The following is a 24,091-nucleotide window of genomic DNA, read 5'->3' as shown; positions in this document are numbered from 1 at the left end:
TATTTAAACTGCTAACTAAATATATAGTTAGTAAATGTAACATTTATAATTACTTTCATTTAAAGGGTAAAAATATGGATTTTCTCCTAAAAGATGCTAAATATCTGAAAACATTGATGTCAAAATTTTACTTCTCAGATTTTCAAATGGTAGCCCATATGTTTTTGTAGCTAAGATTTTTTACTAATGATTGCACTATTTTATCTATTTTTCTAATTCATTAAACTTAAATTATATCCTGAGTATATATAATTATGTAGAAAGAAAGATTAAAGTTTTTTTTTTATTATTTATTTGATCTATTTTTTTTTTTTTCATCCATTGATTTGTGTTTTTGTGTCCATATACTGGTCTCAATTTGTTTTTGCGAGCAGAATCCAATGCCAGTATATAAATATTTGCTGTCCAAACAAGGTCCAATCATGTTCCTTCAGCTGGGGGACTGCCGGTTTTCTTTTCCCCGGTGGTTGTTTGGTTCTTTTAACGTCGCATGTATGAGTCAAAACATCTTTGTTAAGACTGAGCTGTTAAAGCAACTCTGACTCCAGCAACAACAACAGCTGACACTTTGACCTCAATGCTACAACAGCAGGGACTGAGAGGAACCAGAGGTGATTAATAAAACACAAGAAATGCTCCAGAGTGAAGTGATCCCTGCAGCATTCCTGATCTTAAAACACCCACTCAGAGGAAAATGGGGTTTTTAACATGTTCATGTGGCATTTTTCTCACGACGGAGGACATATAGTAAAAGGAAAATTAAACTTAAAGTTATGCTTCTGAGTATTTTTTGTTTCAAATAAATGTAAATCAGGAGCATACAAAATAAGGCAGTTGGAAAAATCCTGTAATTGTGACATATGTGTAACAATCAGTATTTTACAATCTCAGTCAAAACTGTACAGCTGGATAGTTTAATATTGCAACACTAGCTTTAAGCTGAGGTTGTGAGGGTCTGTAAGCTAGCAGCAGAGGGTTTAAACAGATGGATGATGGGAAGGGTACGAGGTTATTCCATGCCAACAGTCCTGCCCACAACTCTGGGGTGAATTTCTATTGAACTCCTGGTGCTCTGTCCGAATTCCCACATTAATCCCTAACCCTTAAAAACTGTATACCGTAGTGCTCTGGATTTTAAAAGCAATGTGGACACCATACTTTTGTTTCTTGTTTCTTCTAAACTCCAGATGTGAAGTCATCGATTTCACAAAGTGAAAATGTAGTCTATTTATGACTCCACTATGTTCTGATGATAAAAATGTGGATGGTTTATTAAATAATTATATTTAAACACAATTTTGTTTCGCAAACATTGTTCGACCGCAATGCATTGTGGTATATATTCGCTAATGTAGTGAGCATCGATGCACGCTAGTTTTTGCAAAGACTTCTGGGAAATTTCTAATTGACTCAATTTTGGAATTGTAGATTCGGACAGCACTAGAAAATGGCGAACACACTGTATAGCGAGTAGGGAAGGAATTCGGACGTAGCCTATGTCCTAGAACAAGGGTTTCAAACATACCATGGTCATATATCAAAGATAGACTGGGCCAGATGATTTAATCTGGCCCAGTCATGGAGAGAAAAAAATATAAGGATGTTGGGGGGGGGGAGAAAGTTTCTAGTCTATTCATGTGGCGAGTTATGGCTATTTAAAGAAATGACTGCAATGCACAATTCCACCTCTAGGGGCAGCAAAGGAAACGAAAGACCAGGATAACAAGAAATAAACAACATTTCTTTTCAAGCGCGTGCCACGTCTGGGTAAGATGCAGTTTGGTTCCCTAGCAGTCTCTCCAATGTTAAGTTGCTATAAAAATGATCAGATGTGACCCCACAATTACCAACATGTTTTAGTCAAAACGATAACAATAATAACTCTAATATCAATAATTTTAAGTGATTAGGCTTTTAGGTTGTTTGAGACATTTTTTCCAACTAAGAAAAAAATTAATAAAACAAAAAAAAGATGACAGATAACAAGTTGACCATAGGTTGTTTTGCTATTATGTTACCGGTCCGGCCCACTTGAGATCAGATGGGTTGAACGTGGCCCCTGAACCAAAATGAGTTTGACACCCCTGTTATAGAAAATGACACAAGTGTTTTGATTTGGCAAAAATTGGCAAAATCATAATTAAAAGACCACTGGAAGGATTTTAAAATAGATCAAAAGATGATCGAGAGGAAATTTTAAAAGTATATCAATCAAATTTGATCTTTGTTGATCATATGTAGCAGAATTCAGTGTTCAGACGGCGAATATTAGGTTTTGGGAAAGATCTGCTAAACATTTTCTCCATTAAATCCATCAAAAAAATATTTGTTCAGAAATTAAAATCTTGTCAAAAAATGAACAATTTGAGTCCTCTTACATTTGTCTTCCTGCGTTAGTTAACTTTTAAGTAAACCGCTAATGAGCGGAGCACAAAGTAATTTGGTGTGCACACATGTCAGCAGTATAAGAGCCGAGCCATTAGGACCAAAGCAAGAGATCGATCAGCAGTGGTCATGCAAATGCAAAGAAGTTTCTTTTTACACTAAATAATCAGTCAATTTCAGTTACATAACACTTTTCAAGCAAACGTTTACAACACAAAGGGCTTCCCGTACCTCAAGTGAAATAAACAGAGAAACATTAGAGAGAAACAATGTGAATTCCACGGAATAAATTAAAGATTGTGACATCTGCTGCTGATTATTCATATCAGCATAGATAAAAGGCAACTTTTAAAATTGTTTTTTCAGAGCTCGGGGGGAAAAGCTTTACAGCTGTTAATTAATTCAGTGCTGGAAGCAGAACTTTCAAACGCATCCTATTTATTATAATACATCATGTGGTGCTCTCATTAAATGTTAGGGGTTTATTTCTTGCTTTTGTGCCTCGTGTTGAGCACAAAACACTGACAAGAGACCCTTAAATCTGTACAACGGTCTCTCCAAGAAACAACAACTGATGAGTCGCTTCTCCTGCCAGGATGGTGATGTCATTTCCTACCAAAATCCCAATGAAAAGAGAGACAACAACCATAATCCTTTAAAAATGTGCATGAATATTTATTAAAATATTCAAGATGTTCACTAAAAACTGCAAAAAATTAGAAGTCTCACCACTAATCAGCTCTTCCTTACCTGCCTTCTTGAACAGCACTGTTCACACATCCAATGATGCCTCAAACTGATGTCACTGTAATTCAGCCTAATTGAAAATGCCTCTGAAGGCGACCCGCCGAGGCTGATGGGGACTTACAGAGCTGTGCTGTCTCTGCGCGAGGATCTAGTCCTGCTGATCTGCAGCTTCCTCCTCCACATGCCCCCTGCTAAACAGGTGGTAAAGCACCTCTTTTCAGGCAGGAGCCCGGTGAATGTAAAACAGAGGGGCAAGGAGAAACAAAGACTCAATGAGGAGGTGGAGGAACATGCAGGTAAATGAACGAGGGGGAGGGAGGGAAAGTGCACTGAAGAATGAGACCTGATAATCTAGTCCTTTCTGTCACCACTCTCAGCATGTTGGACCGCAAAAAATGCTCCGGACGATGAGTTTTCAACAGCATACCTGCACTAAAGTAAAGCAGAGGGAGGCCAAGAGCTGAGTCTATAGCACCTGTGGCTAAGCGGGATGAATATCGATCTAAGGAGACTTTTTGCTCTCCACAGTTGGTGTTAAGCTTAGCAAGCAGCTTGCTCTTTTCAGATGTCTGCAGCTCAGGGCTTAACGGCTGTTTGAAAGTTGGTGTCACACTGATAAAAAAAAAAAGTTTTCTTGCCTCTTAAAAATATGTAAGAATGTTATAAATGCACACATATATACGATCCATCCTTCTCTGTCCCAGTTTGGGATTAAATCATGTTTTTTTATCATAGTTAGCAACAGAATTACAGACATATGGATAAACAAAACAAAAAACAAGCAATTTTCTTTTGAGTCAACAGCTGAATAAGCAGTGAGTGTGTCAAGAGTGAGTCACATTCAGCTAGAATATTAATAACTGTTTTTGTTTACCTTACAGTGGGATGATTTTGAAAGACTTAATATGACAAATTTTGCTTTTTTTTGTCGTTTTAGGATAAAGCTTGCTTCATTTTGCCCAATGAGTGCAAAACGGAATGTTCATTCCTAGTGATTCTGAGCGCAAAAAATGTTTCACACAATCCTGTTGAGGATTAATTTACTTTAATTACTCCTTCAATTATGCTAGTGTTAATCCCATGGAGGGAATACGAGTTTACAAGTGAAAAATAAGCAAAAAGCTAAAAACAAGTTCATTCAGATACCTGGATGAGGGTCATTGAGTTCATTTGCTAATTCTTGACATTCTAAACACCTGCCTACTCTTAACTCGCCTATTAGTTCTAAACTTTAGGACCAGGTTCTGGCTCTAAAATTGTTATGAATTTAAATGAGAAAATATCTTACACGTTAATGAACACGACAAGCGTGCACACACCCATTTCTACTTTCAGGTGTGGAATGATAAATATGTATGTTAACATAAACACGACAAACTGCCACTTTGGGTGCAGGATTTACCCACAGGATAAAGATTCTGAGTATTTCTGAGCGTCTGCATGGGTTAAATCTGCAGACTCACCTGAGAACAGCAGAGAATGATATGAGTTCATGGCTTCCGTTTGAACCGTCATGCGCTACGTTACCAGCAGGAGGCAAGATTTGATAGAACTGCACTTCCACCAAATGACTCCCAGTGAAAACTCTATGTATTATTAACCGTATATTAAAGCTAAAGATAGAACTGCAGTGAAACTGAGTCAGGGAGGCCCTCTGCACATGCATGCACACCTATCACACTTTACTTTTTGCAGATGTGTCATCTTTAAAATCAATTGCGTTGAGGCAGAGAACAGCTTTTTCTCAATTTTTTACAATAAAATGACATATTTGGACAATATTTTCCCTGACTTTATTTGCTTTTTTAAAATGGTTTTCTCATTTTTTGCTTAAGTCTGAGCCACCCTGCATAGACAAGACTGCTTCTAACAATCACTGTTTGTTTTTGGACTCCAGTGGACTCCAAGGTGCTGAAATTTGGAAAGATTTAGTCTTTTTGTTTCATGACTGAAGCCACGACTGAATTAGAAAAGCTAAAAAAAATGTGGTTGTTAATTTTAAGAAACTGGAAAACACTTAGTAACTTGATCCATGGTTTGCTGAGATAAAAATGACACAGATAGCCGTGGCAGGCTTTGTTATCGTTTATCAGGCTTGCTCTCGCTGCAGCTTTTACATTTTTTTTGGCACATCAAGGCACTACACCATCCAGAACTGAAACCTCAGCAAAGCAGCCGCGGGTCTGCTGCAGCATCAGCGTCTGTCGTCACATCAGGGATTCCCGCAGGCTCAGAGAGACCAAAGGCAAGCAAGAGAGGGGTGAGAAGGACTCCAGACATCGAGAGGGGATTCTCGGATCATTTCCAAGCATCAAGGGCACAGAGTTCTTTTTTGTGCTCTGGTCTTCAAGCAGAAAGTCCTAACTGATAAAGTCACAATAATTAGTAAAATAACTATAAAATATTCTTTATTCATCCCAATTTACCTTCAGAGAAAGTGTGTATGCAGTGTATTGTGCATCTGTGGTTCAAACCATGTGTGGTTTGGACCACACATGGTAGGCCAATTCATGCATAAGTATGGCTCAGATGCTCATAAAAACCATTTTACATTAAGTTGTGGATAAAAAAGTAAAGATTTTCACAAAAGTCGTAAACGGCCTACTGTTTTTTTCACAGCATCACATCATCAGCATAACAAGATAATAGATGTTGTTATTACAAGATAACAAACGTCTTCACGTCGTAATAGCGAGATAACAAAAAAAATATATCTATTTATATTTGATTACTGTATTTTCCAGAGTATAAGTCGTGTTTTTTTTCATAGTGTCCGACTTATACTCAGAAGCAATTTACATGTGTGTGTGTTTTTATTTAGACATAAATAGGCTCATATATTTATTATTTCCCAGTAACTATCAGTTGTCCTTTAGCAGTTGTTTCCTCTAACAACCACTAGAGGGCGCTGCACCTGAGTATTAATGTTTGTTACCGACAGCAGCAGAAGAAGTGTCGTTGAAAACAAACATGGAAAAGAATTGGGTTGTTTTCCTCTTAAACTTTGATATTTTTCTTATACAGATCAAAAGACTAGTATTATTGTATCTATTTATTTTTAGCTACGCTGGGCTTGGCGGATTTGTTCTGAAACGTCAGACTTTTCTCCCAAAAGTGCGACTTATATATGGTTTTCTTCTTCTTGATTTGACATTTTTTGCTCTTTGCTCTTATACTCCAGAAAATATGGTACTTTAATCGTGGACTAACTCAGGCAGAGTTTTTGTCAATTTTGTCGATCATGAACAACATTCAAATCAGACATTTGAGGATAAGGTTGGCTTGGCTATGAAAAAAAACTGATAAAGAAAGTAGATGAAAGGCATGTTTAATGCTCAGATTTACACACCTGGAGTGAGTAAATGTTCTCTTTGAAAACTAGATTATAGTTTCTGTGTGATGATTTTGTTTGGGTTCAGGTGCATTCCATCGAAATTTGAAAGAAATATTTGAGTGTGTTTTTGTTTCTCTTCATGTGTACCTTCCTTTACCCTATGAACACTTCTATTGTGTTTCTAAAAGACAATTCCTGTCAGACGATGGGTGGAGGAGCACACAGTGTTAAGTTACTTACTGTACAGTTGTTTGAATTACGCCGACATTCAGTTTGCTTAGACACCATGAATAATGAAATGAGCTCAAATAGAAACAGAATTTGAAAAATCTCCAGAACGTTTTCTTCATACATTTTCTTTGGTTTTGTTTTTGAGGCATTGCATTTGTTGGTCAAATAGTTTAAGTCACTTTCTGAAAGTTTCATGAGTCATCTTGGTTTCTGGAAAAAACACACACCCTTCAAGTGAACCAGCTCCACCACAAAGGTTTTCACTATTTCTATGAACACAAAGGAAAAAAAAGAAAAAAACGCCCTTTTATCTGGAAATAGAGAACATTTATAAGTATAGGGACACATATTACCTAAGACCAAATCTCAGGTTTCTCAGGGTCTCATAACAAGTATGTGTGGTGGAGTTATCCACTGACCAAACTCTACAATTATAACCCACATTTTACAGACAATACATTTCTATACAACATTATGATTTTATTTTATTAATGTAGGATCACTCCTCTGTAAACAGCTTGTGTAAATTCAAAAGTGAACTAAACGGTTAATCCAGGCCACCCCGGCTGTAGAAATGGTTTATGACGAGGTAAAAATGGTTCAAGGACAAAAAAGTCCCGCAGGAAAAACGTTCAGGTGAAGTCAGATTACCCATCATGCTTCTCTCTGCTTACAACCAGGGTGGGGGGTGTGTTTTAAGATGGTTGCCATAGCAGCAGGTGTTACAGTGACAGAACGCCTTCTGACACGGAGAAGACGAATGAAGGTATGGCGAAAAGTGGAGGCACTCCTCTGAGAGGAGAGGAGTTGACGTTTGTCACAACAGCAGAGAAGATCGCTATCTCTGTCGGTGTCGCACAAACCCAAACACACACATGAGCTCACGGCTTCCTTTGCCTTCAAGATCACCTGATCTACCCGGGCTGTGGAGGGCTGGAGGCCAAACGTGCACAAAACGCTGGAGCACTGACATATCAGGAAAATGCCACTCCACGAACCAAAGGAGAAATCATGAGGATTTGTGGATGAAAAAACATCTAAAAGAGAGTGCTTATATATGTTGTGACACAAAACTACTACACAAAAAAACATTCAAGTAATTCCATAATGTCAATCCTGAGTGTAGGTTTTTTCCTAAATAAGTTAATCGTTTTAAAGTCCCACTTTAATCATCTTCTAACCTGTTTTTAAAGCGTTCCCTTTGGTCTTTTGACTATATTAATGATGTTTTTTTTTGCTAAAATGAAAAACCTGTTGTTTTCTAGCACATAGTTTCTGCAGAGTGTAAGCCTGCCCACACTTCCCATCATCCCTTTGTTTACACTCTCTCCTGCTATCTTACAGCCCCTCATAATCCCAATTTAAAATTAGCGGTGCAACAAAAATGGCGAGCGATATTGGCGCTATCCAGCTGCACAGTTTTGATCCAGATACCAGATCAGACGAGGAACATGTATGTTGCTCCGATTTTTTTAAAATTAATACATAACAAATATGATCCTTTTCAAACAACATTTTTCCATCTGCCCCTGATTAACATTGATTTTAATAAAGAAATACTCTGAAATTTTAAGGTTATTTTTCTTTATAAATGTCCTCCATCATAAGAAAAATGCTACATGAACATGTTAATACACACTATTTTGTTGATTTTTGAGTAAAAACAATAAACTATGACATTAAAGATCAAGTGTGATGATTTATCAAATACATTTTTTATAGTTCATTAACAGCTCCATTCTCAGTTATTATTTTGCTCTTCATTTGTACGTTTCTCACTTCTTGAGATCAGTTTTCAATTAGATTTTGGGCAGTAAACCTTTGGAATGAATTCTCTCATGGAATAAAATCCTGCAATTCTTCAAAGTGTTGTAAAATATGTTTAAAAAAGCATTTAATTTATGTTTCACAATGAGTATTCTTTATATTCATTTGAATATTTTCTTCACTACAATTTACGTGTTTGGTCATGGGTCACACTGCTTTTTTTATCCTAAAAATGTTTCTTTCTTTTGTGAATCCTTGTATGTATTTTATTTGTGCTAAACAATAAACAAAACAAAACAAAAATCTTAACGTATAAGAGACTACAATAAAATATTCTCAATAAAATTCTAAAAATATATTTTTATAAGCTTTAAAGCTTTCAAATAAATAAATGTATAAAGACCTGGCAAATAAAACAGGACCATTTCATAAATATTATTTAAGCTCAGTTTACTATCCTTACTTTTTCCATACAGTAAACAAACTCAAATCTTAAAATGACAACAATCCACCTTGATTCCGGATGTTGTGTTGCTATCACACACTGCACACAACAGCTGAAGGTGACAACAATAACCGCTCCTCTATCAACATGACGCTTGCAGCCAAACGTTTGGATCATTCAGGTCTGGCTCTTCAGAGAGTTTGCTTTGAAGCAGCCCTAAATCCCATCAGCTTTCCCCGGCTGAACACAATGAAATAGTGTGGCTCATTCTAGATTTACCCAGAGTGCATCAGTCCTATTGGCCCTGACAATTGACAGGGCAATAAAACATCCAAAAAGTCCGGGAAAATAAAATCAATGTGAGGATTTACAGCACTTTTCATGACATGTATGGGAATTTACTTTTTCGGCTTTTGAATAAATATATTTAAAGAAATACTAAGAATAAGATCTGTATTTTCATGATCAAATCATCTTGGGAAAACTAGAAAGAAAAAAATGATTTGTAGTTCAAACTGATTATTTTAAAACTCACACACTGTCTGCATGGCTTTCCTTTGAAGCTGATTATACTAAAACAAGATCGTTGCAAAAAATGTTCCTATTTCCAAGGAGTGATCATTATGTTCTATTTTATGAACAAAGATGACACTACGATTGAACAGCAGTAGAATTCCATCATAAAAAGTGAAGAAAGCTCGTTCGCCCCTCTTCTCTTCTGAGTTTTGAAGGACTTTGAAACAGTGACACAAATGTAAAAGTACTGAGGCAGCCATGCAGTGGAATGAAACTTTAATGCCTTAGGCTTAAATAGTATTAATATTTCAGAGCAGCTAAAATTGTAACTCAGAGTATTGATAGGATTGAGCCAAGTGAGTTCTTTGAAGGTAAATCATCAGAAAATGTGAATTTAAGTGTCTCAGCACACAGTCAGTGTAACAACAGGACTGAATATGCGTATACTGGTAAATGCATACAGAGCAGCATAATGTATGAATTTACTTCTGACTTCCTTATGATGGTTTGTGCATATTGGTGCAACTTTAAACTACACAGTGTTGTTGTTTTTGTATTTTTTTCTAACATTTCCTAGTAAATTCTTAAGCTATGTTCACATCGAACATGTAACACACGTACAATAATGCGGTAAACACGGGTTCTTGAATGTTCCCAATGAACAAGGAAGGAAAAGCTTCTTCTTCTTCTTCTTGTTTTTTTACTGTTTCTAGCGCGTGTCTGCCACCTACAGGTGGAAGAGGCTAGGTGCGAAATGTCAAAGTGGTGCAAATGTTGCTCCAAGCTTTTTCTGTCACAGATCTATTCCGACATACAAAATACTTAGTGTCGTATTTCCAGTTGGACAATTATTAATTTCTCCACCATGATCAGTTTTCAAACAGTGGCACGTTGTGAAATAAAGAGATCCCACACATATCCCACCATCAAATCTCTAATTGTTAGTAGTGGGGGGGGGAATCGATTTTTAGATGCATTAATTATGATAAATAAATTCCTTTTATGAATTTTAAATAATCCAAAAAGGCATATGATCTAAAGTAAAAGTAACCAGCAGAACTAAGCACAAAGCGTTTTTCACTCTGAGATTTTTAACAGCACACAAACATGGCTGACGTTCCAGATCTCGTCATCCGAGACGGATGACGAGATCTGGAACGATGACGAGTGTTGAGGTCAATTGTATCAAAGTCACGCGGTGTGTACGTTATGTCACACCACAATTAAATCTGTAGGGAACACAACAGATTTGCTAAATCACAATGTGTGGCTAGCTAGAGACTATTTATTTAGCTTGACACGAGTTAAAGAGCGTTCCATTAAAGCTGGTCTAATGATGAATATAACATTATCTTATTTATGGTTCTTGAGTTCAGATAATTTTTCCTCTTTTGATGCTGTGAGAGATTTTTGATGATCAAATTAAATATTTTTCATTTCAGAATTTTTATGTTCTCAATGAACAAGAACATTGATCTTGTCTTAACATAAAAATGCACTTTGGTGGAGAAAAGTAAGTCGTATTGGTCTGATGATTGTTTCATAATCAAATCGAATGGTGCGGTGCCTCAAGAATCCCACCTCTACTTATCGGTCAAAGTTGGATCGAGTTTAACTTTCAATGGCAGCCAGTTTTTGTACTAAGAGCCCGAAAGCGGTCTTAAAAATGTGCATAGTGATGTGTCGCTGCAAGAGTTTTAAACACAGAATCCCAAAATATGCATTTAATAGACGTTTCAATGGAAGTGTTGGGTTGAATGCGTGTTGCCAGGGGCAATGTGAACGTAGCTTTAGTCTTTTAGCCTGCAGCTATGACTCAAACTGTCAAACACAAAATGTAGAAATCACAAATATAAATATGATGTTCGTGTGATTATTTCCAGGTCTCCAATTGGTAAGAAGAAAAATGTAAATTGCGACTTTTTCAGTAACATAAATGGAATATAAAATAATATTTGAAGTTTTTAAGGTTTTTTTGAGCAAATAAAACTCTTCTAAATGATTATTTAGTCTGTTAACATATTTTGGCAAATCTCTAGCAGTTCCCTACAGAAAACAAACATCTGGTGAAGTGGCTGCTCTCCATCCAGCTAGAGTCATGTTTTGCTAGTCCTGCATCACCCCCCTCAAAAAAAACTCCACCCAGTGCTCTCTTCTCAGCTGGAACTGGATCTCAGCCAGATATGAGCTGTAGAAGATTTGTGTAGAAAGTTTGTGCTCTTGAGCTACTCAGTCATTCCTGTTTATTTATTTTTTTCTCTCCAGCTCCATTTATTATGCCCCCTCCCTCATTACGCCCCTGCAGAAATGTGTCGCTAATGTCTGTAACTCTCAACCTTCCAGGACGTCAGAGGAAACAGCTTTCTGGCAGCGTAACGGAGGACAGCCCGTCGTATGCAGGAGCACAGATTGAGCAGAGGAGCCCCTGTCCTCGTCAAGAACAACACACGCAGGGAATGACTAATAAGTGTGAGAAAAGAAATGGAGATGAGAGCAAGAAGAAGCTTTGCTTCCAAAGTTAGAAAAATGTACAAAGGGCAGGGAATTCCTCCAAAACAGAACCAGCTTTGCGTCCGTGCTGGTGGAGCTGCCAGACAACAGGAGCAGGTGACAGGCGGGGTGAAGTAGGTGGTGGTGTTTCTGCTCATCGTACAGATGGCTGACAACAACGATGATCTGTTCCGAGCCCAACTCCACGCTCTAAAATCTTTAGACAATCTGGCTTGGCTGTCCCCTCCAGAAAAACAAGGCTATGCTGTCGCCGTGGAGACCGCTGACCTCACTCATCCTTTTGGTAATGCAGCCAGGACATGGCTGCTCACATCAGCCCCGGCCTTTTGTCCTCACACATTTCTTGGAGCGGCAGAAATCCTCCTCTGACTGATTCAAAACCAGTTTCATGCATGAAAGCTGCCATTAACAGCATGACATCACTTCCTGCCACTGGCGTTACTAACCAAGGCAAAGCTTGCAAATGAGCAGTGTGTATGCAGGCAGTTGGCTTGCAGCTTGCTTTTTGGAAAGTTTTAATGGTTATAATCAGATACTCAGCTTGGGCTGCATTTCTTGGGGTGTTTCACACTTCAGAACTTTGAGATTTAACCAAAATAATACATCAATAGATCAAAGTTCATCTCATGTCTGAAAACAGATGCCAATTAAATGATTTACAGAAATAGATTTGAGCAATATAAACTCAAAAAATCTGATAAAAAGACCTTTAACCATTAATGTAGCAAATTGGACAAACTTCAGTTTAAAAAATGTATCTTAAATTTGAATTTCAGCAGGGATGAATGAATTATCTTTATGGGCAGTAATTCAGCAAAACGTAACTTTCTTGACCAGTTAGAACATAAAGTGACTGTTTTGGTGATGCTTTTAACTCCGAGAACCCCAAAACAATTTCCTTCTGGGCTTTTTAACTTAATTTGACAGTTTTTCCCCCCATTTTGAATAGCAGCAGTTAACTGCAACCAAAAAAATAAAAATAAAACATTATAAATACTGTACATAAAAAATAGTAGAGCACATCTGGAAGGTTATATTAAATTTAGTAGGTTAGGTTGGTTTTATAAAAGAAAATCCCACATTCAGTTGTGTTAGGTAAACCTATGCCTTTACTTGAACTAAGCTGACATTCTACTGAATTCTGGGACATTCTTTCAAAATGCACAGAACTTGAACAGTGGAGTAAAACTGTAGCAAGACCACTTTTGGTTCCTTTCAAAGTTTAAAGCACACATTTCAACCTCCTGTAGCAGAGCAAAGGCCACTAACTGAAGAAGTACGTTTGCATATGCACATTTTTAATAATAGGCCCTGAAATTATTCTTTTTTGTTTGAGGTCAGGTTGGAAATAGGGTGTGGGCAACACACCAAAGTTAACAAAAGTCAAAAGAGAATAAACTAAAACTCCTGGCTTTGTTTTGGAAAAGTATTTTATTTTGAAGGTAATTCAAAAGTGCTGCTGTCATTTTTTTAAGAGTAGAAAAGAAATGTTGCTTTAAAATCAAATAAAACATCTTATTTCATTTCATTCTCTTCCTATATAAACAAAATATTGTTCCTCTATGTATAAAATAAGTATAAAGAAATGATATGTTGCTAAATTAGGTGGAGCCCTGGATTAATTGGCGCGTTACAAATAAAAGACATACAGTATGAAGGGGTTCAGGCATCAGAATTACCCGCGTTAGTGAGACAAAAACCTAAAAGCTCTTTTAAAGCTGACGGCTGGTCTAATCTATCTAAATTGTATCTACCCGTTTTACTCCCTAAACTACAATCATATTTTTGTGAAATATAAAAACTCAAATATTATATTTGATAGAGCAGTGGAAACCTATTTGCTGTCTCTAAATCTGATTAAGAAAATTAGGTCCAAAATATTGTATGTGTTCTTGTTCTATTTATAGATTGACTTTATTTACTTTTCTCTCTTCCTACATGTTGCTGTAATGTACTGTAGTTATGATTATGCCGTTTTCAGGCCAACATCAAGAAACCTCTCACGTTTTCTAAGGCATTGTTTCTGCAGAGCGACAGGAATTCTTTAGAAGTTCACTACTTGTTGTGAGCAGGATTGTTGGTTAAGAGTAAGGCTGCCCTGATTTCCCATCATCCCTTTATTTACACACTCTCCCACTAGATTATAGCCCCCTTATAACCCCATCCTAACATGATCAGTGCAACAAACATGGCGGAAAAAGTTGGAGTCATCCAGTCGTGCAGTTTTGATCCAGATTTCGGCCCAGTTGAGGAAAACAAAGACGTACATGGATCTATTTGTCTGAGATCTGGTAGCTTGTGATAGCATATTTTCTACATCACAAGCAGTTTTTTTCCTATGAAATATTTTCACCTGCTCCTAATTCTCAATTTTAATAAATAAATACTCAGAAATGCAATTTAAACCTAATTTTGTTTATATATGTTATTCATCATTACCAAAATGCCACAAGAACATGTTATTGGAGTGGCTCTTTAATAAAACACATTCAATGTTATGTTTTTTTCCAATCTCTTGCGAAGTTGAAATGTTACAGCTCATTAAGATGCACACGCTCGTACGGTATGTTTAGCATGCGGCCTCTGATGATGTGTCCTTGTGTGCATCTGGGTAACCACTGCCCTGGGAAATCTTCCGCTCTCACGAAACACAGAATATCTGTCAGCAGCTCCGAAAGACACAATATATACAAGGAGGTGCAGTCACACCCATGCATGCAGCTGGGACTCCACTTCAGGCGACTCAACAGCGGCTGGATCCTCTTAACAAAAATGAAGAAATCTAAGGAATAAATTGGTCTGTTTTACATCCAGGCTCGTTTCTGGACATAGGAGATAGTAAGAAACAGCCAGTCACTTTCTGTGTCTTAGAGTCCTGACCCTTTTCTCATGTTTCTAGAGACTGATGGAATACAGAAAGGAGTAATTTCCCTAAAGATGAATGCCTTGCTCCAGGCTCCAGTGAGCTCCTTTGGGCTTTCCTGGACCTTATAGTAGCACAGACACAAGCTGGTATAGAGCATGACCATTAAAACAAGAGAGGGAATATTTATGGCTCTCCCTGCAAGGCGTCCCTGCCTTCTCATGTCCCACATTCTGCTACGGTGAAATATTCATCTCCGTTATCGGCACCGATCTGGATAGCAGCCATAAACAGCAGGCCCCGTGTCTGCTGGCAAACAATGGGAGTGTGTCATGTTCCTTTTGGATTATTTTCTCACTTTCAAGGAGCATGCGTTGTTTTGCTTCAGTGCACATCTAATAAATGAACCAGGAAAGGTCAGAAAGCCCAGAGGAACACAGCAGACATGACGGGAAAAAAAAAAAAAGTGAGAAAATGAAGTGTCTTTGGCTGGAAAGCAGACATAATCCCTCGTTCAGCGCGCTTCATTGACTCCACTGGGCAGATTCTTTTTCAAATGTCATCGGGGATTTCATTTGGCATCTTGTGGCTCTTCAGTTGAGCATCAGATGCCTTTGGAGGAGAGTCCCTCAGGCAGAGCATCCCTCCAACACAAACGCTGTCTTTGTCATCGCTGAAACAACACAGAGAAGGTGCGACAGAAAAACTACCGCTGCTCTGCAGATCGGCACATATGCTGAGCTGACAGGAGGAGGCATGAAAGAATTACAGGGAGGAACACTTTGAAGACGAGCTCAGCAGAGCCGGTCTGCTTCTCTGCATGCTGCGGACAAAGCACCTGCCATGTTATTAGGGAACATATGCTGCTCCTCTCTGCTACAAGTCTTTCAGGGAGCATCACTACAGGGCGACTTGACAACAAGTGTTTCAAACAGGAGCAGTGAACTATTGTTGCAGCTCTTCACTGTAACCTGCAGTATAAACCTATAAAATAAATCTTTATAACTCCCAATGCAGACATTTTCATATTTAAAACTTTACTAATTTAGTTGAGCTTGTAGACTTTGAGACTCGTTTTTCACTCTTAGTCTACAGGATTACGAGTCATTCCAAGAATTTCCTAAACCAGAGTAACTGCAGTGAGGCTGCACCGGGTGACCCTGAAATATTTCTTTAGTTATGTCACTGTAGACTAAAAGACTGCTGGAAGTCATTTTAACAAACAGCTTTCCTCTGTCTGCCTGCTTTCTTGTCATTTTCAGATAAAGACTTGTTTTTCTTTTGCAGAGGTTTCAGCGATTTTGTTTTTGTTCGTCTCTTCCTGTCCTTTTAGACCAGGGGTTTCAGACTGGCGGCCTGCGGGCCATTTGCGGCCCCCAAGACAATATTTTGCAGCCCCCACTTTAATATGAAAGTTTAATGTTGATAGAGCCTGCGAGTCTTGTATGGATGACACTTTCACATTGCTGTGTGGGGATATGACGAACCAACCAATCATGGTAGGGTATATGACTCTTGGGGGCGTGGCACTGACCAGGCTTTAAGCAGGGAAACTTTTAGAGTAGGAAACCTTATCTTGTTTTATGTTAGAAGATGCACGTCCGCTATATGCTTGTCGCCAGGTTGTCTTGTGTACCTTCTCGAGTGCTGCAAGCTTTTTCAAGTCTTTTCGAGTTTTGTGTCCACACTCGGATCCTGACAAAAATTACATTTAAATACATTTGTTTATCAAAAATTGTTAAACGCAATGCATTGTGGTCTACATTAGTCGAAGTAGAGAGCATCAAAGCACACTGGTTTTTTGCAAAGATTTCTTGTATTTTGAAATTGTAGATTTGAAAACGCACTATGTGGTGAGTAGTGAAGGAGTTTGGACATACCCATAGTGAGCATTTTTGGCAGAGACTTCTGGGAGATTTCCAGGGCACTGGATTTTGGAATTGTAGATTTTTACAGCCCCCCCCCAAACATGGGAACACCTTATACTAAAGTGCACTAAATAGTGAGGGAATTTGGACACAATCAAGAGCAAATAATCAAATTATTTGTCACAATTTGGACAATTTTCCTTGGCTTAATCTAGCTGTTTTTGGATAATTTCTTGAAATTGTGTTAATGCTCTCCTAAAAAGTGAAATATTTAAGATATTACAATTTCTGCTATAGGAGTTTTGGGTTTTTACAAGAATCAGAGATATTAAAAAAAAAGTCCACTTATTTCCATTTTTAAATATCAATGGAAGAAGATCCAAACACAGAAGACTAGAGCAACTAAAATTAAAAACATAAAAAAAACTGATATTAAATATAAAAACAAAAGCAAATATAACCTGAACTTAAATTTACAGCAAAAAAAAATTGACAATTGCAGCAGAATGGACTATAAAATAATGAATAACCGGATGAAAAACAGCAGTGGTGATGAGGGAAAAGGAGAGCCCTTTCTTTTCTTTAATCAGAGTTTCTAATCTGACACATTCATGACAGTGAGAGTGAAGACAATAGGAGCCCGGTGAAGTGAAGTGAAGTGTTTCTTTTCTCTGCAAACCCTCAAACTGTCAGATGATATTATGAGCCAGCATGAAGGAAGCTCGCGTTCTTTTTATCTTCCCTTGATATGAGGTTACGTGAAATTCATCTGTTACTGTAACTCATGGCAACATTCCAGTTCGACTGCATGTAACTGCATTGAAGCTCAAAGACCTGACCCTAACATTCCTGATGTTCTTGTTTACTTTCACTCTGTCAACAGAAGCTTAACAGTCTATAAGGAGTGTCTTTAAGAATGCTGCACCATAACATGAACTTAATCTATAGTGTGAAAACCAAACATTTCTGCCTCAAATTGATGGAAGTGCTAAGTGCTATTTACGCTTTTCATAAATGGTGTTTTTCCATTATTTGTGTTCATCTGACAGCAGCGTGGGAAGATGCAGCCCAGTGCACATCCAAGAAATCGATGGTGAGAGGTTAAACCAAGATGAGGCAGGAAGGAGGAGAGGGGTAAAGCCTGGCAGCGTGAGTCACCACCTGCATCGTCTACATTCAGACACCTTGGACACTGAAGCAGTCTGGCTCAGACTGTACGGAGCAACGCAGACACCAGAATCCTTTAAAAACCCATATTATGCTCATGCTGATGGATTCAAGTGGGCATAAAAAAAGTGTTATTTTTTGGAGAATTATTTAAAAAAAATCGAAACCACTTTTTATTTTAAGATAAAATTAAAAAAGAAATAAAAAAAAGAGAGACTTTATTGATGTACAGCTGTTTTAACATTATTTAACATTTAGATTAATATTTGCTTTCTAAAAATATGCTTTTATTCTGTCATTAATCCACATTTGGCCTCTACTCTAATAGGTCATGTTTCCTGGAACGTTTGTTACACTGATTGTAAAAAACAGGATTAGCTGCCAGCAACACGAGCCCAGATCATCACCCTTCCACCGCCATGCTTAACAGCAGATCTAAATGCTTTATGCCAACATACCAACTTTAATCTACTGTTAAAGTGCTTGCAGTGCTCTTTTAATTAGGATTATTCTGTTTTTAGCCAAAATAAAAAATCCAGTGTCGTTTCTTGGACACAGTTTCTGCAGAAAAGCAGGAGTTTATGGTTGTAGTTTGTACGTAACTACAAGCTGTAAACTGTATTTTTGTCTCCTCGTGATTCACCAGGGTTTTAATACAGAAATACTCAGAAATGTAGATTTATCTTGTTATTATTATTTTTCCATTAAATGTCCTCCAATCATGAGAACAATGCTACAAGAACATGCAAAAAACACCAAAGCAACAAATTTCATCAACGTTAATCAACTAGCAGTTTTAAATTTACAACTCTGAAATATGGTGGCCTAAAATTCCTTATTGAAGCACAAAAACTGCAGATCAATGCTTCTGGTGTCCTTCTTTTCAACATACATTTGAGTGTTGAATCTGCCAAAAAAAAAAGCTGCTGAAGAAGAAGTCTGTACTTATCAATGCTTGTTTTCAATTTTTTTTTCTGGTCGCCGCTTAATAAATTCCCTTTTGTCAGGACTTAAAATTTTAGATTGCCTTTTTTGTACATGTCATATGCTGTTCTTTTGATGTTTTATATCAACATTTTTTGAGTCTCTAAACCTCAAAATATGAAAAATGTTTTTTTTTACATGCCAGATTTCATGTTGAATCTTCATAAAGAACATACAACACTTCTTTGCTTTGCCAACCATTTCAATTCATGAAAAGATCCTTAAACTCTCAACAAATAATCACCTTTCCATAGAGAGATTTAACCCAAAGCTGTTTTGATGAGAGCTTTAAATGACAGAGGTATTTTAATGCTGACTTTGATATTTGTTTGAGAGCTACTGAGACTTGAAAATGTATTTGGAATGCTGCTTCCACCCATTAACATCTATTTTCCATCGATCTATCTAGTATATTCTCTAAACTTCCTTTATTCCCATGGAAGTAAAGGGAGACATCCTGGACAGTTTGATAATCCATTAGACGGCCATAGACTGTTCAGAGGGGGAAAATCAGTCAACCACCACACTGGTACTGTAGGATTTTGAGTTGTCCAGGCCCGTGGAGGATCTTAAAGAGGAGTGGCTGCACCTTAAAGGGAGTGCAAGTACAGTTCCTTTGGTCGTGCATCCATCTCCAGGGATGTCATAATAATGTAAGTTGCATGGACTTATGAGATGTGGTGCAGAAACAGGTTGTGCAGGTGCTCACAGGATGTCCACACAAACTACACTCTGATTGTCTAGGTTCCTCATTTCCAACAATCAGGCTGTCCACAAAGAACGTACACGTGGACAGCACTAACAGGCTCAGGGGAGTTGAAAAAACATCTGTAGAAAAGGCCTGTGTCTCACCTACTTCACCCTCATTTACCTTACGCGTTGTCTAAGTGTTAGCTAGGACCTGCAGAATGCCCATAGGAAAAACGTGCATGAACATTTTCACTCTACGGGCTCAACAAGGGGTCTACAACCTTAAAATTTCCAGGTTTGCCCATTTTTTGCCTGCAGGCAGCCACCCTTAAGGGTAGTTGGGCATGAAGCTACTGGAGAAATTATATTAACGAAGACAAACATCTATGTGTCTTAAATCTGAAAAATGAGGGACCAGGTCACTGGTTTTCACACCATGAGAACTGTGAAGGTTTAAGACAGGAGTTATTGTGAGAAAAACATTCCAAAAATGAGCATTTTTAGATCAGAGGGCTTGATGGACAAACCAGATAGTCTTTCCTACTGTAGATGTTTTAATTTTTTTCCTTGGAATTGTGTTTGCTTCCACACTCATGACGCTTTTCATGCTTTGATAAGGTACAAGCGCGTTTTCAATGTCCCTGACAGAGACATCTTATTACGTCTTCTACAGCATCAGACTGTGTTTTTGTAAAGCCTGCACAAACCGCGGTCCTCTAAACGGCAAACAGCCTTATGAATAACATTAACGTGCCACTCTGTCACGCGCTTCAGCATCGTCCCGCATCAGTAATGGATGAACGCTTCAAGAACAGCTGGCGTGTACACACAACGACCTTGAAGCCAACATTTACTGTTGCTGCTATAAGGTCGACAAAGAGCAGCACTAAGTGTCAAGAAGCCTCTATGCATGACACAAAGGCTGTCTTTAAGGGAGATATAACAATAGATAAAATGAAGAAGACACTTTGAAAGTGATGATGACGTTCTTCCTGATTCTGCATTTCTGCATAAGAAGATGATACAGTACACCACGCCAACAACTGTGTTGCTGTTGCCAAGTAAACTATCCTGAGCCCCAAACTCAACCACATTCCTCCATGATACACACATAAAGATCAACTTAATACATGAGATGAAAACTCACGACAATCTCAAAAGATCCATATAGATAATTTATAACATATTAAAGAGCCACTCCAATAAAAATGTTTTTTGGGTGTTTTAACATGGTCTTGTGGGATTTTTCTCACAATGGATGAAATGTATAAAATAATTTAAGGGTAAAACTGAGTTTCTGAGTATTTCTTTATTCAAATCATGTTGGATCAGGAGCAGATGAAAACCGGATGCTTTAAAAAGCTCAGGTTTGTGACGCAGCAACTGTCAAAATCCTCCTTTACCATTTCCATTCTGAATTCTCCACTTGCAGACAAATATATCCAATAATGTCTTCGTTTTCCTTGTCTGAACTGCTATAAGTCTCAAAACTGTACAGCTAGATAGCTTTTTAGCTACGCTAATGTTAGCTTGGGCTTGTGAGGTGCTTTTTGCTAGTAGGAGAGAGTGTAAACAAATGCATGCTGGGAAATTAAGAGCAATGAGCTCCAGCTGCTCTACAGAAAATATCTTAAAAAAAAAACACACAGGCTTTATTATTTAGGCTAAAAACAGCATAATCACAATTAACTGGGAGCAATTTTACAATAGAAAAACATTTGTTGGAGTAGGACTTTAAGGCCTCCAAAATGTTAAGATCTTCTATTAAATTGAGCTTCCTCTTTTTTGTGAAGTTGAGGTGAATCCTCAGACTAGACGGGAGCAGCATTTCCCTTCCATGACTCAGCAGCTGAGTCATGGACTCTTCCTAATACTTAAGTGGTTCTTATCCTTGGATTAAACCCAGATTACACGGCGGTATGATTTTTACCCTTTTAATACTTATTCAGGAGTCAGAGGTGTTGCACTAAAAATGCAAAAGACCAGATTTGGTGTCAGAAATCTAAATGTGACAAAATGTGGGTCAAAGGGAGAAAGAAAACAGAGGACAAACAGATGGTCTAACAACGCTCAACTGAAAACCAGACACCTAAACAAACTGAGGACAATGATTGAGCAATAGAGGCAGCTGTAGATGATTAGCAACTTAAACCTGCTGGGACTGGGACTGGACCATTGAGAACTGTACTGAATAACCCCGTCATCCTGGCAGTCCAAACAGGAAGTACGCACTGCTTCCAAGAAGCCAAAATCCCACAGACTTCTATAGAGAAATAAACAGCTTTCACTCAGAGGTTCTATTTGTCAGAATAATTCTTTCTCTGGTCCTTATTTCTTAAACATGCTCTTGATAATCCTCTTTTTAAAAATATATTTTCTATAGTGCTTACTGAGGATTTCTGGGTATAACATGACGGTTTTCATATCGCAAAAAAAAAAAAAAATGGCGACTGAGTCGACTTCAATGGAACCAGAAGTACGCCGTTTCCTATGGGTGACGTGACACTTGTTCAGTCCAGTTCTCTTATGCAGTCAATGAACAGAACTGAAAAACCACCAGTGTTCATAACTGCTGCATTGAACCAAATAGTCAATAAATTTAAAGGGGTCATACAATGAATAAACAACTTTTTGAGCTTTTAAGTGTATTACACTGTCCATTCCTCACTATAAACAACCCCAAATCGGTATTTTGATCCATTCATGCATTTCTGAGTAATCCTCTAAAAGCTGCACTCTCAACAGCAGCCCCTCCCACATCCACAAAAACGAGTGGGTCCCCACGTGCTTACATCACAACTTGAGAACCACCCCCTCCAGTAAGAGTATGCTCCGCCTCCAGGCTAACACAAACACTTTCTCTGTGAAGCTAACAGAGATCAGCTAGCTTCGCAATCCCCCCACCCCCAGTTCACATACAGTTGTGCAGATGCCAGCTGTCTGTGTTGTGAGCCAGTGTAGCGATGGCAAAGAGACATTCATTCGATTTAGCGCTTAAACTTTGTAAAGAAACTTCTGGTGAGAAATCTGCATGACATGTTGGGATGGATCCTGAACGTATTCAAGAATGGAGCAAGCAGGTGGGAATATTGGGAAGACGGCAGGAGAAAAGGAGTAGACTATTTCCTGGAGGAGAAAGGGATGACGTCGTGAAATAGGTGGAATCCTCAAGGAGCAAAGGCGGAGCCTCAGAGATTGAGTCATTTTACTTCTGGGTATGAAAAGAGTTCACAAAAATAATTCATATTTTATAAATAATTAGTTTTTTAGTGTTCCAAAGGTAATATAAGATCAAATATATGAATATACTTTACTCTGAAAGACCTAAGGAATCACGATATGGCCACTTTAAAGCTTTTGGGTGATATTGTATGGACATCAAATCTGGAACTGAATCTATGTCTGAAAATTTTCTGTTCTTTATACTCACAAAAACATCTTGACTTTTTAAACCTTTCATAAAAATATTGTCTTTAATGTCTTTTGCATTTTGGGGTTAGTTGAGAAACTTGATATCCGTCTACCCATGATGCAAAGCTATAGACTAAAAGAGTAAATTCAGGAAAAAAAATGAATCTGGAAAGGAAACAATGAATTTCTGCGGCATAAATTTTTTGTTCCACATAGTCGGCCGTCAAAATATCAAAAATTAAAAATTATCTGTAGTCTTTCATTGAACGGTTGAGTTGTCTGTGATAGACGTAATCAAAAACTGTCTCTGCTGATTGCTTTATCTCACCCGTGAAAGCTTGCTCCTCTCTGTCTGCAAGAACATGCCTGTGTGAGGAAGAGTGTGGTGTGAAATCACACACAAACCACTCATCTGTCTGCTGTTGGGTTTGACTCTGTTACTCAGCACAGCTGTGTGCCGTTAAAGTTTCCCAGCAGGATTCGTGCATGTCGGCTCACTTTGATGGTTCAGAGTAAGGTGCTACAAAATGCTATGATTCAGTGCAACCAGACAAGCTTAAGGGGAAAAAAATGCCATTATGTTCCGTTCAGAATCAGTCACACAAGAAAACAATAATCCTTAAAGTAGGAATTTTTATGTAAATGTTTTGTTTGAAATCATCTGTTCAACTCAAATCGTCTTCACTTAAAAAAAAAAAATTATACAACTATTACCTGGAATGATGTCCTAAAAGTTCCTGTTACTGTTATTAACCATGATCTTCTCTGATTCACTATAACATACTTAAGTCTTCATCATGCTGCATTAACTTTAAGTGGTGACTGTAACAATTACGGTAAAACTCAGAAATTGAAACACAAGAGTAAATATACCAGTGCGTGTTTCTGTATTTACTGTTCATGGTTTTACTAAGCTCTTCACTTTGTATGATAGCGAGCAACAGCAGATATCAGATTTATATTGATTAAAACTGCAAAACACTCAAGCAGGCATGTCCAAAGTGTGGAGTGTGGGCCAAATTCGGCCCATGTTCAAACTTCTTCTGGTCCACAGGATCCTGACATAAAATCAATAGCAGCCCCCAGCATTTTTTAAGAACTATGTCTAGGACCTGTGTTTTTGTTGTTGTTTTTTTTTTGTCACAGGGCCTCAATCACACCCATCCACTCTC

The 24,091-nt window shown here is 37.9% G+C and overlaps 1 protein-coding gene across 4 annotated transcripts in view; it reads right to left on the bottom strand.

Moving 5' to 3' along the window:
* Nucleotides 1-24,091, bottom strand: part of LOC112154262 (rho GTPase-activating protein 44) — an 82,438-nt gene that overhangs the window by 37,202 nt on the left and 21,145 nt on the right. The gene's annotated exons all lie outside the window — the stretch shown is intronic.

Source organism: Oryzias melastigma, linkage group LG19 (assembly GCF_002922805.2).
Source record: "Oryzias melastigma strain HK-1 linkage group LG19, ASM292280v2, whole genome shotgun sequence".
Taxonomy (NCBI): Eukaryota; Metazoa; Chordata; class Actinopteri; order Beloniformes; family Adrianichthyidae; genus Oryzias; species Oryzias melastigma.
The sequence above is the reverse complement of the archived record's forward strand: the minus strand, read 5'-3'. Positions and strand labels throughout refer to the sequence as shown.